The following is a 3,362-nucleotide window of genomic DNA, read 5'->3' on the forward strand; positions in this document are numbered from 1 at the left end:
TTGACCACTTCCCTGGGAAGCGCGTTCCAATGCCTGATAACCCTTCCAGTGAATAAAATTTCCTAATATATAACCTAGACATTTACTGGTGCAAGTGGAGGCTATTTCCTCTCATCCTATTGCTTGTCACTTGGCAGAAGAGACTGACACCAACCTTGCTACAGTCTCCTTTCAGGTAGTTATAGAGGGCAATAAGGTCTCCCCTCAACCTCCTCCTCTCCAGGCTAAACAAACTCAGTTCCTTCAGCTGCTCCTCGTATGGCTTGAGGTCCAGACCCCTCACTAGCTTCGCTGCCCTTCTTTGAACATGCTCTACCAACTAAATGTCCTTCTTGTAGTGAGGGGCCCAAAAATGAACACAGTAGTTGAGGCCTCTTATATGCCGAGTACAGGGAGAGGATAATTTCCCTGGTCCTGCTGGCCACACTATTTCTGAAACAAGCCAGGATGGCATTGACCTTCTTGGCCACCTGGGCACACTGCTGGCTCATACTCAGTTGGCTGTTGACCAGTGCCCCCAGTTCCCTCTCTGCCAAGCACTTTCCAGCCACTCCTCCACAAGCCTGTAGCATGCATGGGGTTGTTGTGACCCAAGAGAAGGACCCAGCATTTGGCCTTGAACCTCATACAATTGACTTTGACCCATCCAGCCAGCCTGTCCAGGTCCCTCTGCAGAGCCTTCCTACCCTCGAGGAGATCAACACTCCCACCCAGCTTAGTGTTATCTGCAAACTTACTGCGGGTACACTCAATATCCTCTTTCAGTTCAATAGTTCACCTGTTGAAATAACTCCATTTCAGGCTTTTATCCTGCTACAATACTTTTTAGTCCAAATACTTAAAGCAATCCATGTTCCTCAAGGAGAAAATAAGAGAAAAAAGACAATTTGATACAAAACTATAGCAATTCAACATAGTCTGGACTTCTAAAAAGCTGAGATTTTTATTCCCCCCCCCCCCATCTCCTCTCATCAGACCTCAGCTCAGCTTTTGACACCATTTTGTCCTTCCAGAGTAGCTCTCCCATCACTTCTATGCCTGCTGCCAGCTCTGCACTGTCCCTTTACTTCCTGTGCCGCCACTCAATAAAGTCACAGCAATAATTGTGGGCAAAATCATGTTTCTCTCCATGATAGATCATTTCTAGAAGAACCACTTTCAATCAGTGCCAAATAGTCTTCTGTGGGGAGGACTGCTGAGTGCTCAGTGCTTCTGAAAGTGTAACCGCATACATCACTGCCTGTCTGTGGCTCTAGGAAGCAGATTTGAGGCAGTGGTTTGAATTCATACTTCAGCTGTATTTTATATATGCAGCTCTAGGTACTTCAAAGCATTTTTGCTTTCAGCAGTGATGGAAAGAGTAGGATGACACATGAAAACATAGGTGTCTCCTCTGAATTTCACCAGAAATCCTAACAGAGATTGTTTTGCTCTCCCTACAGCCCCTGTTTGACATGAGCTGTTTGTTGAAGGGAAAAACCTGAGGAAAGAACCTTTAATCACAATCCACGCCAGCTGATTTTCAATCAGCAAACTTCCATCATGTTAGTCAGTAACCTAGGAGGAAAAGACACAGCTATCGAGCTACTCCTTCCATCAGCTAATTCAAAGCAAGTTTTCTTCAATGTCCACCCCCCATTTTACTTTCCTTTGCTCTACTTCTCACCTTTAACCCTCTCTTAGAAAGCAAGATACTTTATAACTGTGGCTAAGGTTCTCAAAACCCATCAGAAAAGGCAAGTGATGGTGCCTGATGGGAAGCGGCAATCAGCCTTCAGCCATCAGACACCCTTCTGTCCGCATAAGTGGGAAACTTTTCAAAATTCAAGTTTGTTTATTGCCTGAGCTAGCTAAAGGCCATGAAATGCTAATGTTAATGCTATAAGCACATTACTGCCTCTTTAATTTATTTCAGTTAACTTCTGTTGATGGCATTTGGGTAAGCTAAACTGCCAGTTGAACTGAATTTGTTGTGCAGTTCAACTTAAAAACCATGCTACAAAAAGATCTGTATTCAGAGGGATCTAATTAGGAAAACATCATGATAGTCAATGCAAATGTTTTCCAAGGCACTGCATCTGTGCACCATGCATCAATTGCATAGTGAGATTGCAATATCCATTTTCCAAGTCATAAAAACCATCTAACAAGAAAAACATGCACTTTCAGTCTGCCTGTGTGAAAGAAAGAGCAAGCCTTGGGATTTGAAGCTTAAGCCTCTGTGTGTAATTTTCCTCACTGAAATAAAATAAGGAAAACAAGAAGGAAATAAGAAGGAAAACAATGAAATAAGAAGGAAAATATGCAGAGCAGAGTCTAACAGAAATCTCTGCAATGTTTATTTGCTAAGAGTTACGGTTTAGAAATGCCCACTCCTGTAGCATTAGGCTGCCTGCAAACACTGCTTGATGTGCAAGGTATCAATCCAAATGGATCTTTTTGCAGGCTCAAGTACTATGAACTACTCTGATCATGCTGACCTGTGCCTGCCTCTTTCTTCTCATTTTTTAAGAAGTGTATATATAGTATGGTACACATGCAGATGTGTGTATATACACAAATATGTATATACAAATAAATGTACATATATGTATATGCATACATCAAAAAAGTCCTTCTCCTTCCTGAGCAGTGTGGAGGAATCTAGGCCTTGGTGTTCAATTTCTACAGAAAAAATAAGGCTGAAAATGAGTAAGATTCTCCATCAGTTACATTAGAACATTCTTTCCCACAAATCCATGGTGCACCCATTTTTTTTCCCCATCTTTGACTTTACAATGGAGAACAATGAAGGCATTTGCTTCACTGGGCATGCTTTCAGATGTGAGATCAGCTTCTTTGTGATCTGATCTTTTAGACCTGGTGCAAGTCACACGGGGTGTAGGCTGAGCATGTTAGTAGTATATGGGAAAGTCTCTCTGATATTTAAAGTTACTTAGTCTGTTATTTACTTCTCCTTCACTGTCTTTCTGCATCTTGTTACTGAAGGGAATAAAATTTTTATAAAAGATGAAAAAAACTATTTGGAACAGCATTAGTCATTAAAACCCTTATTGGAAAATAAAGAAAAAAAAAAAAGAAACACTTACTGAAGCTTTTCTTATATGTGCCAAAATTTATATCTACTGACATACAATAAAAATTGGTTAAACTATTTTGCAGTGAAGCACCAGATTTTGGATAGAATAGCAAAGTAATTCTTTCAGTAACAGGGCTAAAATAAAAGTGTTAATATTCTCATATGTATAACATTGTTTCTTGGTGAAGTTTTGTGGAGGTTTTCATTAAAGCATTTAAAATGCTTTGAAAGCATCAGAAGTGCTTCTAAAGTGTTATAAAAATCCTTAAGGAACTCTCCAAAC

The sequence above is a fragment of the Mesitornis unicolor genome, unplaced genomic scaffold (assembly GCF_000695765.1).
Source record: "Mesitornis unicolor isolate BGI_N332 unplaced genomic scaffold, ASM69576v1 scaffold2924, whole genome shotgun sequence".
NCBI lineage: Eukaryota > Metazoa > Chordata > Aves > Mesitornithiformes > Mesitornithidae > Mesitornis > Mesitornis unicolor.